This window comes from Mytilus galloprovincialis, chromosome 1 (genome assembly GCF_965363235.1).
Source record: "Mytilus galloprovincialis chromosome 1, xbMytGall1.hap1.1, whole genome shotgun sequence".
NCBI classification, from domain to species: domain Eukaryota; kingdom Metazoa; phylum Mollusca; class Bivalvia; order Mytilida; family Mytilidae; genus Mytilus; species Mytilus galloprovincialis.
The window spans coordinates 112777968-112790930 of NC_134838.1; the positions used below are offsets into that span (position 1 = coordinate 112777968).

Sequence of the window (12963 nt, forward strand, 5' to 3'; positions counted from 1 at the left end):
GGGTTCATGGTATTTTCCATAAGAAAGACAAAGATGTATAACGGATAGCATGGTACCAATAGGAGTATTCAAAATTTTCTAAAACCACGGGTAATAATTATACCTGAACTTCGAATTTGCACCTTATAATCAGCTTGACTATATACAAAATGACAATACGACTTCTCAAAATCCAGGCTAAGAATTAGATGTATGTTGTTTAATTCGATTACGGACCTGCGAATTCGCGGATATGGTCTTGTCTCGATAACGATACCCATAACATTATTTTGACTCCTTACTTATGCTCTTTCGACTTAAAGTATCAATTTTAAATTGTAGATTTTTCTTTCAAATTCCACCTAGTAGGTACATACTAGTTTTTAAAAAGTTTATCTTTTCAATACATGCAAAATATAAAGAAAATAAATCAGGATATTGTTATTTCATGTGATGTCAAATTTGTTAAAATCGCCTTTTCTTAATTCGTAACTAAGAATGATCATAACCAGAGCTGTGTGTTAAAATGAATTCTCCACTTTTGAGAATTTATATTGTTATTAAACGTAGCAGCTTATAATTAGTTGCCTCTTGGTTGATTTTATACATTATATTTTAAGTAACAGTGACTGGTCATTTCATTTTGTATTGGTTTTTTTTTCGATTCGTTCCAATTTTCTTTCCTTTCGCACTTTACAGGTATCCCTCTCTTCACCTCTTTTAGTTTTTATCATTTAGTGAAATCAACTTCACAAATATATCATATAATATATTCATATAACAAAAGACACGTTTAAAACTATTGACTTGTCTTACTAGGTCCAATTTAATAAAGAGTTACGACCATCACAATTTTAAGTTACGACCATCCTGAACATTTTTGTTTTTTTAGTTACGACCATCATGCTCGAATTATTGAATGATCATTTTACGAAAATTGGAATGTTTTTATGTATCAAATTTTGTTTCAATATCAACGCACTGACGATTAGTTTATATGAGACAAGCGGTTTTACTGAAACAGTTTTTTACTGCACGAAAATCGGAAAAGAAAAATGTATCCAAAGAGTTGTCTCCCATCTTCGGATGGTCGTAACTTTAAGTTACGACCATCCGCTTACCACCAGTGATAATTGCATAAGAACATGTGGGCTTGTGAACCAGGAGACCTAAAAACCAAACAATGACCATTTGTAATAATCGAAACTACTTAATTGAAAAAAATATAAATTATAATATATGCTTTAAATTTTATACAGATATCGACTGCATCAATGGATTGGACAAAGGAGCCCATTATAAAGGATCTGTAAATGTTGCAGAAACAGACACAGATTGTCTTGCTTGGATAACAGGACCTAATCCAACATTTTCACAATTAGATAGCAATTTCTGTCGGAATCCTGACGGAGAAAATCGTACGTGGTGTTATACTAAGAGTTCACCTAAAGAATGGCATTATTGTCATATTCCTTACTGTGGTGTGTAATTTATTATTAACTTATTTCTATATCCATTACGATATTGTTTGTCTATCGATCTGTTATGTTTAGAGTGAGAATATGTAGGAATTGGTCTTCGCTGAAATGTAACGGTCTCCTCGCTGCATTCGATACATTCGATAAGTCAAGTGATCACTGATGGCTAGTTAAAGAGGCCGTGCCAATAAGCATAGAGCTTCATACTGTACAAACATGGAATGTGCAAAAATTTAGATTTTGTTTAAAGTGCTCTTAATTGATTTGTTATACCATAAAAAACATGTTAGAGAATTTTTTTTTTCGATCACATCATTACATCTCGTATCTAAGGAAAATGTTTCCTTAGTGACGAGTCCAAAAAGCGTACCAAAATTAGACCCCTATTAGGTGACAGAATTTGTAGTTTTTGTACAAAATTGCTTCCGAAACAGCATACTGTTGGGTATCTGCCACCAAAAAAAATTCAACAGTCATAGTGTAGGCTTACTACAACTTGTCACGAAAGTGTTAGCGGAAAATCGCGGGGAAAATAATAATTTACGGAAAAGTCCAAATATTGATTTTTTTTACGAATAAGCACAGTTTTTACCGTATTAAAATACATATGTATATTTCTTCTTAACAACGATTCTTAAAGTCTTATAAAACTTCAAATTGAATAAAAAATAAAAACATTTTTGTTTTTTTTTAACTCAATAGCTGATTTTTCAAATAAAAAACGTATACAAGTTCATACATATACTTTATAACGAAAATTAATCTTTTATTTTGTCAATATTTCAATTATATACGTGAACGTCATTTGTGCGTTTAGGGGCGTCGTCACTTCCATTCCAATGTTGAGCGAGTGGTTGGAAAACTATAATTCTATATTGTACGAATTATCCTGCACAATGACGATCACTAAGACGCTTGATAAACGTAAATAGTGGAGGGATACAGACGACCCCCCTATCTGGTAAATGACGTCATAAAGGCGCATATAATTGACGAGTTTTTTCCGGTGACGGATGAACTCGAAAGTGGTCTATTATATCGTCTTTCTTATAATTATTCGCAGACAGTTTTTCCGTATACATCATGTGATTTGTGATTTGTGATTTATTTTGCAATTTTAAGTGTAAGTGTTATGAACAACAGTTACAGATGGGTGCGGTCCTAACCTTGACAAAAGTTAACTTAAAGTTAACTTGTTGACTGCTTTTTAAGTTAACTTGAGAATTTTTAAGCAGACCAGCAAGTTAACTTCGTCTACGGTGGACCAGACCTACGGTCCGCTTTTTCATGACTTCTGTAGACCTATCGACGTGTCTGCTCCAGACCAGACCTGTGGACAAGTCTGCTTTTGACCAGTCCTGAGGACAGGTCTGCCCCAGACCAGACCTTGGACAGGTCTGCTCCTGACCAGACCTGTTGACAGGTCTGCTTCTGACCAGACATGTGGACAAGTCTGCTATTGACCAGACCTTGGGACATGTCTGCTTATAAAATGTTATTGATGTTTTTGCGACTTTTCATATCAGACTTCAGCTTTATTAAAATATGTATAAACAACATTCGCATTGTTCTTCCCCAGAAGGCCTCTGATAGCAAATTTCTTTACTCGCTATACTCTACTAGACATTATTCATAACAACACAATTCTTTCTTTTTTTTATTCTATATATTCTTATATACATTAGTCAATTACATAGAGCTTTCAAATTTTTCTAATTAAAAGGCGGATAGAAAGGTAATCCAACGCATCGGAGCAACATTCTCATATCATGGGATATCAACATCTTTGTCGACGTTACTTCTTTCCCCGTTATTTACCTGTCTCTTCCTAATTTTACTTTATGCATTTATACCAAAATACCTAAACGGTAAGCGGAAGAAGGGATCCCGTAGACCGCCCTACGTCACGATTCATGAATTATGCATATTCTATTTATAGGCTATTTTTAAACGATTTGGAAAATACTAATGCCAAAAATAGAATTTTCTTAACATGTAAAACTATCTTAAAAAAACGATTCAAAATCATTAACTTTCATGGAGAGTGGTAGAGGGTTATTTTCGTGGTACGTGATTGGTTTTTTTTATTTCACGTTCAACGTGTTTTTACTTTTTATTTTACGTTCAGTCGTGCAAAACAGCGAGGTGTTCAACATGTTCTGCTTATGTAAATTTTATACGTGATTCGTGATTCAAATGCTTATTTTGCGTGCTCAGTATTTAAAAACAAAACAAAAAAAAAACAAACACTAGACAGGGATCGTCAACATGGACAAGAACGAAATTGATATAATTTTGTTTCTGTGATAAGAAATGATAAGGCGGTAAGACCAATGATGTTGTTCCTTTATTTGCATTTTTAAAGTTCAGAATATCTTTATATACTTTTTTAAAAGCTGTAAATTATTTATATCATAAATGTGTACACACTAAATAGGGAATATTAAGTAAAACAAAGACTTCATATATACAAGAGGACAGTGACTCAGTCACAAAAGGTTCACCTTAAAGTCTTTATTTTTCGTGCAACGTTCATGACGTTGAACGTGAAATGGTGTCTTAAATAGGAAAATGTTCCGCATTACAGTAGCATATATCATTATGCCCTCATTAAGCAAATACATATTCCTTTTTAAGATATATATGATATTTCACATACTAGTATATATGACACACAGTAGTGGTGCCTTAATTATGTTGTAAAGACTTGCAAATGTCCCATGCACGTGATCCCATGGCTTTGAATATACTATGGAGTTAATAATATTTTTATTATCTGCTTAATAGAGTACTTTGATGTAGGCAAATTGAAAACAAACATGTAGCTAACACGTTCTTAGAAACGAGACATTACCTTTACAGGGTGTGAGGGGTGGTGATAGTGGGGGTGGGGGTGGGGGTGCTGGTCTTCGTTTCCCCTGTTATTTGTTTATTATGAAGCTACATGTTCTATTAGGCGTTCTACGGGATCTTCTGGGCGGTCTACATGATCACCTGTTGTCTGAACCTTATATTTATAGTTATAGAACATTCTATAGGATCTCCTATATTGTTTGTTTATCATGTATATAGCAAAGGACGTTCTACAGGATCCCCTGTTGTCTGAACATTATATATAAAGTATAGAACGTTCTATAGAATACTCTATTGTTTGTTTTTGAAGTATCTAATAGAGGAATTTTTACGAGATCCCTTGGTCGGTCTGTGTGATCCCCTGCTTTCTCAACATTATGTATCTACTACAAGACGTTCTAAAGTATCCCCCGTTGTTTGTTTTACAAGTATATACTATAGGGCGTTCTACACGATCCCCTGGTCGGTCTACGGGATCCCCTGTTTTCTCAACATAAAATATCTACTATGAGACGTTCTATAGGATCCCCTATTGTTTGTTAATCAAGTATATACTAAAGGGTGTTCTACAGGATCCCCTGGGCGGTCTTCAGGATCCCTCGTTGTCTGAACATTATATATCTACTAAAGGTCGTTATATAAGACCCCCTGTTGATGGTTTTTCATGTTTATACTATAGGGCGTTCTATAGGATCCCTAGTTGTCTTTACATTATATATCTGCTATAGGACGCTCTATAGGATCCCTATATTGTTTGTGTATTATTTATATACTAAAGGGCGTTCTACTGGATCCCCTGGGCGGTCTTCAGGATCCCTTGTTGTCTGAACATTATATATCTACTATAGGACGTTCTATATGATCCCTATATTGTTTGTTTATTATTAATATACTAAAGGGCGTTCTACTGGATCCCTTGGGCGGTCTACAGGATGCCCTGTTGATTGTTTTTTATGTTTATATTATAGGGCTTTCTACAGGATCCACTTGGCGGTCTACAGAATCCCCATTTGTTTAAAAATCTATATCTACTATAAGACGTTCTAAAGTATCCCCCGTTGTTTGTTTTTCATTTATATACTATAGGGCGTTCTACAGGATTCCCTGTTTTCTCAACATAATATATCTACTATAAGACGTTCTATAGGATCCCCTATTGTTTGTTAATCAAGTATATACTAAAGGGCGTTCTGAAGGATCCCTTGGGCGGTCTAAAGGATACCCTGTTGTCTTTACATTATATATGTACTAAATGGCGTTCTATAAGACCCCCTGTTAATTGTTTTTTCATGTTTATACTTTAGGGCGTTCTAAAAAATCACCTGTTTTCTCAACATTATTTTTCTGCTATGAGACGTTCTATAGGATCCCATGTTGTTTGTTAATCATTTATATACTAAAGGGCGTTCAATAGGATCCCCTAGGCAGTCTACAGGATTCCCTTTTGTCTGAACATTATATATTTACTATAGAACATTCTACAGGATCCCCAGTTGTTTGTTTATCATGTTTATACTAAAGGGCGTTCTACAGGATACAATGGGCGGTCAACAGGATCCCCTGTTGTCTTTACATTATATATCTACTATGAGACGTTCTATAGGATCCCTATATTGTTGGTTTATTATTTATATACTAAAGGGCGTTCTACTGGATCCCCTGGGCGGTCTACAGGATCCCCTATTTTCTCAACATAATATATCTACTATAAGACGTTCTATAGGATCCCATGTTGTTTGTTAATCATTTATATACTAAAGGGCGTTCAATAGGATCTCCTAGGCAGTCTACAGGATCCCCTTTTGTCTGAACATTATATATTTACTATAGAACATTCTACAGGATCCCCAGTTGTTTGTTTATCATGTTTATACTAATGCCCGCGTCACACTGTCCCGATTTTTACGCCGATGTCAACACGATTATGGAAAATTTCAAAATCGGGACTGATCGTATCCAGATCGGGCTATTCGTAGTGCCATCTTTAACCATCGTAGAACCATCGGCCATTTTTTCTAGCCTTCGGGGACAACTTCGGGAAGGGTTCTAAATTTTTTAACATGTTAAAAAATCCCCGAAGGTGCGTCCGATGTTGAGGGTTCGTATTGAGTTCGTATCACCATCCTCACCATCGTAATGTCACCGGGATACCATCTTTGAACATCGTATTGCATTCGTGTTTCCATCGTTTCCATCGGGCAGTTTTGACATTACGATGTCTACACGAATAAATCACGAAGCTACCCGAAGGTCTTACGATGACAACACGACTTCGTGAAGACCTCGTAATCCCGTCCTGTTGCCATCGAATAAAAGTACGAAGGCGACAAGATGGAACTACGACGGCAATACATCCAGCTAAATGTAAGTTAATTTTCGCGCTAAAATACATTTAAAGTGCCATGCGCGATATGCACTGGTCAGTCTAATACGTCCCTATTCCCTATTCGTTACCTATTCGTTATCTATTCCCTATTCGTTACCTATTCGTTATATACATATTCCCTATTCCCTATTCGTTACCTATTCCCTATTCCCTATTCGTTACCTATTCGTTACTTATTCCCTATTCGTTACCTATTCCCTATTCCCTATTCGTTACCTATTCGTTACCTATTCGTTACTTATTCCCTATTCTCTATTCGTTACCTATTCGTTACTTATTCCCTATTCGTTACCTATTCGTTACTAATTCCCTATTCCCTATTCGTTACCTATTCGTTACCTATTCCCTATTAGGTAACGAATAGGGAATAGGGAATAAGTAACCAACTTGACGTCCATTTACAAGCTCAGGATTTACTTTTACAAGTATAATATTATTTTTTGTCATCTTTTCATAACAAGTAACATAATGAAAATCATAAACGCGCCTCGTACACCAACACTGCAGGTACATGTATATAGGGAAACCAACTTTTTCTTCATTATTCTGATTTTTTATGTATCGTCACACGAATGTTTACTCTATAACTATTTTGTTTTCTATATGTCATATTTTGCCGCATTTGTTGCTTTCCCCACATCCTTCATTTTGTCTATATTATTATGATATTCTCCTGGAAAGAGCTCTTTTGAATAAAAGGGATCAACGAACCCATTGCCTTACCTTTAAGATAGATTAGTAAACATGGGCATAATTATGGGTGATTATTCAGACTAGTGCACACATTTTACAGTTCAAACAAGGCAATGTCGAGCGTGGCATCCCCTCGCATGTAACATATTGGGGACCAATATGGACACTAATATAACATAATTATGGCATATAATTTAAATGCATCGTAAACTGTACACGACGTCTTTTAGACATCGTATGGCCATCGCGCCGTCATCGTCATCCATCGTGTAGCCTTCGTAATCCATCGTGTAGCCTTCGTGATCCATCGTGTAGGCTTCGGCTGAGATATGAAGCTAAAATACCCGTCTTCGGTTAACCTTCGTATGTCCATCTTTTGCTATCGTATATAACTTCGGCACCATCGTATAAGACTTCGTTATTCATCGTACTTGCTTCGGTCACTTTTTGGTATTTTAAAGAGATCGGGACCAACTTCGTACGAACTTACAACTTTCGCATTCGGGTGTCCATCGTATATAAAAATCGGGACAGTGTGACGCGGGCATAAAGGGCGTTCTACAGGATACCATGAGCGGTCTACAGGATTCCCTGTTGTCTTTACATTATATATCTACTATAAGACGTTCTATAGGATCCCAATATTATTTGTTTCTTATTTATATACGAAATGGCGTTCTACTGGATCCCCTGGGCGGTCTACAGGATCCCCTGTTTTCTCAACATAATATATCTACTATAAGACGTTCTATAGGATCCCCTATTGTTTGTTAATCAAGTATATACTAAAGGGCGTTCTACAGGATCCCCTGTTTTCTCAACATAATATATCTACTATAAGACGTTCTATAGGATCCCATGTTGTTTGTTAATCAATTATATACTAAAGGGCGTTCAATAGGATCCCCTAGGCAGTCTACAGGATCCCCTTTTGTCTGAACATTATATATTTACTATAGAACATTCTACAGGATCCCCAGTTGTTTGTTTATCATGTTTATACTAAAGGGCGTTCTACAGGATACCATGGGCGGTCTACAGGATCCCTTGTTGTCTTTACATTATATATCTACTATAGGACGTTCTATAGGATCCCTATATTGTTTGTTTATTATATATATACTAAAGGGCGTTCTACTGGATCCCCTGGGTGGTCTACAGGATCCCCTGTTTTCTCAACATAATATATCTACTATCAGACGTTCGATAGGATCCCATGTTGTTTGTAAATCATTTATATATTAAAAGGCGTTCAATAGGATCCCCTAGGCAGTCTACAGGATCCCCTTTTGTCTGAACATTATATATTTACTATAGAACATTCTACAGGATCCCCAGTTGTTTGTTTATCATGTTTATACTAAAGGGCGTTCTACAGGATACCATGGGCGGTCTACAGGATCCCCTGTTGTCTTTACATTATATATCTACTATGAGACGTTCTATAGAATCCCTATATTGTTTGTTTATTATTTATATACTAAAGGGCGTTCTACTGGATCCCCTGGGCGTTCTACAGGATCCCCTGTTGTCTTTACATTATGTATCTACTATGAGACGTTCTATAGGATCCCTATATTGTTTGTTTATTATTTATATACTAAAGGGCGTTCTACTGGATCCCCTGGGCGTTCTACAGGATCCCCTGTTTTCTCAACATAATATATCTACTATAAGACGTTCTTTAGGATCCCATGTTGTTTGTTAATCATTTAAATACTACATTTTTGTAAATGGCGTTCAATAGGATCCCCTAGGCAGTCTACAGGATCCCCTTTTGTCCGTACATTATATATTTACTATAGAACATTCTACAGGATCCCCAGTTGTTTTTTTATCATGTTTATACTAAAGGGCGTTCTACTGGATACCATGGGCGGTCTACAGGATCCCCTGTTGTCTTTACATTATATATCTACTATAAGACGTTCTATAGGATCCCTATATTGTTATTATTTAAAAAAAAAAGAAAAAGGATCCCCTGGGCGGTCTATAGAATCCCCTTTTGTTAAAAAAAATATGCATCTGAGATAGGAAATTATATAGGTTCCCCTGTTCTTTGTTTATTATGTATATATTATAGGGCGTTTATGATCCATTGGGCCGTCTGCAGGATCCCCTGTTTTCTCAACATTATATATCTATCATAGGACGTTCTATAGTATCCCCTGTTGATTGTTTTTCATGTTTATACTATAGGGCTTTCTAAATGATCCCTATGTCGGTCTGCGGGAAACTATGTCTGGTCTGCAGGAATCCCTGTTTTTCAACATAATATATTTACTATAGGACGTTCTATAAAACCCACTGTTGATTGTTTTTCATGTTTATACTATAGGGCGTTCTACAGGATCCCCTGGGCGGTCTACAGAATCCCTTTTTGTTAAAAAAAAATATGCATCTGAGATAGGAAATTATATAGGTTCCCCTGTTCTTTGTTTATTTTGTATATATTATAGGGCGTTTATGATCCATTGGGCCGTCTGCAGGATCCCCTGTTTTCTCAACATTATATATCTATCATAGGACGTTCTATAGTATCCCCTGTTGATTGTTTTTCATGTTTATACTATAGGGCTTTCTAAATGATCCCTATGTCGGTCTGCGGGAAACTATGTCTGGTCTGCAGGAATCCCTGTTTTTCAACATAATATATTTACTATAGGACGTTCTATAAAACCCACTGTTGATTGTTTTTCATGTTTATACTATAGGGCGTTCTACAGGATCCCCTGGGCGGTCTACAGAATCCCTTTTTGTTAAAAAAAAAATATGCATCTGAGATAGGAAATTATATAGGTTCCCCTGTTCTTTGTTTATTTTGTATATATTATAGGGCGTTTATGATCCATTGGGCCGTCTGCAGGATCCCCTGTTTTCTCAACATTATATATCTATCATAGGACGTTCTATAGTATCCCCTGTTGATTGTTTTTCATGTTTATACTATAGGGCTTTCTAAATGATCCCTATGTCGGTCTGCGGGAAACTATGGGTGGTCTTCAGGAATCCCTGTTTTTCAACATAATATATTTACTATAGGACGTTCTATAAAACCCACTGTTGATTGTTTTTCATGTTTATACTATAGGGCGTTCTAAAGGATCACCTGTTTTCTCAACATTATTTATCTACTATAAGACGTTCTATAGGATCCCATGTTGTTTGTTAATCATTTATATACTAAAAGGCGTTCAATAGGATCCACTAGGCAGTCTACAGCATCCCCTTTTGTCTGAACATTATATATTTACTATAGAACATTCTATAGGATCCCCTATATTGATTGTTTGTTATGTATATACTAAAGGGCGTTCTACCAGATCCCCTGGGGCGGTCTACAGGATGTCCTGTTGATTGTTTTTTTTTTTATGTTTATACTATCGGGCGTTCTACAGGATTCCCTGGGCGGTCTACAGAATCCCCTTTTGGTAAAAAAATATGCATCTGAGATAGGTTCCACTGGTCTTTGTTTTTCATATTTATACTATAGGCCGGTCTACAGAATCCCCTTTTGTTAAAAAAAAGTATGCATCTGAGATAGGAAATTCTATAGGTTCCCCTGTTCTTTGTTTATTATGTATATATAATAGGACGTTTATGATCCCTTGGGCGGTCTGCAGGATGCCCTGTTTTCTCAACATTATATATCAATCATAGGAAGTTCTATAGGATCCCCTGTTGATTGTTTTTCATGTTTATACTATAGGCCCATCTACATGATCTCCTGTTGTCTGAGCATTATATATTCTTCAGGATCCCCTGTTTGATTTGTATGCATCTAGGATAGAACCTTCTATAGGTTCCCCTGTTGTTTTAAACATGTATCTACTTTACGTATATACTAGAAGGCGTTTTATAGGATCCCCCGTTGTGTAATAGTCGTGTATTTGCATGCTGAAGGGCGTTCTATAGGATCTCCGGGGCGGTCTTTAGAATAACCTGCTGTTTGTTCATTATGTTTCTAGTATACGACGTTCTGTAAGATCCTCTGGGCCGTCTATATGTTCCCATGTTGGTTGGTATTGTTTAATAATCGTGCATCTGCTATAGGGCGTTCTTTAAGATCCCCCGGTCGGTCCATAGAATCTCTAGGTCGGTCTATAGGAGCCCTGTTGTTTGTTCATAATGTATCTATTGGAGGGCGTTCTACAGGATCCCCTGGGCGGTCTATAGGATTCCCTGTGGTTTAATAATTGTGTATCTGCTATAGGGTGTTCTATAGGATCCCGTTGTTAAGTAATCATGTATCTAATAGGGAGCGTTCTATGGGATCCCCTGTTGGGTCTATAGGATCACCTGTTGTGCAATATTCGTGTATCTGCTATAGGGCGTTTTATAGGATCCCCAGGGTGGTCTTTAGGATCCCCTGTTCGTTGTTCATGTATCTATATCAGGGTGTTCTATACGATACCCTGGGCGGTTTATAGGATCCCCGGGTCGGTCTTAGGATCCCCTCTTGTTTAATAGTCGTGCATCTGCTATAGGACGTTCTTTGTTATCCCTTTCAAAGGGGGCATATTATATTGATATTGTTCGTTTCTTTTTTTTCATTTCGTTTATAATATATCTTCTTAAGTGTATAATATATCTTATTGAATTAATAAGATATCTTATAAAGTATAAAAGCTATCTTTTAAAGTTGATAAGATATCTTATAAAGGGTAAATTATATAAAATATCTTATATATTATATATTATATGAGATATCTTGTATATTATATATGAGAGAGATATTTTATATATCATTTGAAATATCTGATATATTATATGAGCTATCTTGAAGTTAGCATAAATAGTAAAACGGCTTGTCATATATACTCATTGAATCTATTATCATTAATAGGCAGTACATCATCAATATATCGGAAAGGGATATTAAAAGACGGGTCAATTTCTTTTCTCCTGTCTGTACAAATCCATAAGAATACGAAAACAAATAGAATTGCCATTGCGAGCAAAGGCGGATGTCATACTGTTGTCAAGTTGCCAGACGACCTTGCCATTGCTAGGTTACCGTCAGCAATTTTGAAATAAAATTTATACTAAAAAAACACAACTAACTACTGCTAGGTACATGTAGTTCTGAGGATCATACAAATTGTTGACACCTACTTTGTATATTGAATATCATGGTTCTATGCTCAGGAATACTAGAATTATATACAAAAAACATAAAAAAAAAATACTGTTGACCAGTGTTTATAGTAATCGAGACGATCTTGGACCATCCCCTTATTAAAAAGAGCACAACTTTATATAATGGTTTACATTATGCCATAATTCCATAAAGATGAATGTGTCTATCCTTTTCCGAGAATTTGTCGGGACAATAAAATTATGGGGAAAAAGAAAAGAAAAAGAAAAAAAACAACCGATAACAATATGCCCCCTCGACCTTTGAAAGGGATAACATAGAACGCCCTATAGCAGATGCAAGGTTATTAAACAATAGGGGATCCTATAGATAGACACAGGGATCCTATAGAACGCACTATAGAATATGCGCGATTATTAAACAAAAGGGGATCATATAGACCGCCAAGGTATAAACAATAGGGGATCCTATAGACA

The 12963-nt window shown here is 36.0% G+C and overlaps 1 long non-coding RNA gene across 1 annotated transcript in view; it reads left to right on the plus strand.

The window, feature by feature from the left end:
• The window catches only part of LOC143055368 (uncharacterized), a 106407-nt gene that overhangs the window by 44727 nt on the left and 48717 nt on the right, over nt 1–12963 (plus strand). The window contains exon 2 of the long non-coding RNA XR_012972017.1: nt 1239–1460. This is a non-coding gene — a long non-coding RNA (uncharacterized LOC143055368). The remainder of the gene's footprint in view (nt 1–1238; nt 1461–12963) is intronic.